This window comes from Populus euphratica, unplaced genomic scaffold (genome assembly GCF_000495115.2).
Source record: "Populus euphratica unplaced genomic scaffold, PopEup_1.0 scaffold920.1, whole genome shotgun sequence".
In the NCBI taxonomy this organism is placed as follows: domain Eukaryota; kingdom Viridiplantae; phylum Streptophyta; class Magnoliopsida; order Malpighiales; family Salicaceae; genus Populus; species Populus euphratica.
Genome location: NW_011500779.1, coordinates 27,611 through 28,418, shown reverse-complemented (window position 1 = coordinate 28,418; position 808 = coordinate 27,611).

Genomic DNA, 808 nt, shown 5'->3' with positions numbered 1-808 from the left:
TATTATTATTATTATTATTATTATTGTTGTTGTTGTTGTTGTTGTTGTTGTTGTTTATAATTTATATAATTAACCTCCCCGTAGTTCGATCCCAGTCTTGTCGGGTTAGTTATTATTTCGACACTTCTGCACTTGGCAGAAGACATCAATCTTTTGGTCATATCAGCAGCTTTGTGAAAATGGGTTTATATATGAACTTGTTACATTCCTTGTAAAGAAACCTAAATATCCCTATAGTCTCCATTGATGAATGTGTTAGAACTTCATAGATGACATCTAAGCATACATCATAAGATGAGTTAATGGTAGAGTAAAGGCTCTTGTTACTAGTTTATAAAAAAACCACAAATGATGCTTTGGGATGGGAAAATAAGCAAAATCTCTTTAACACTGTCAGAAGTTGATGACTCTTGACTCATCAGGGGAAAAGTCATATTTGAAGGGTCTATATTTCAAACTATAAGTATGCATGTTAAATGTATAAAGATGTTTTTATATGATGAACTCACTCTTTAAAAAGTAACACGTGTAACTCATACATGATGAACAATAATTTTGATTTTTTCACAAACTGATTAGTACTTAAAATTGTATTTTTATCAAGGTTTTATATCATCATTTTGCACTTGAAGTATTAATAACTCCTTAACTAAAGCATGTTTTATAATAACATATATTCATTTTAAATGCAGGCCTATCACATAAATGAAAGGATTGATTGATGACTTTAAGAACTTAAATTGCAAAGGCAAAGAGATGGCCAAACTTAGAAAAGAGATGTCGGTGCAATCCAAACCGAAACACTGTT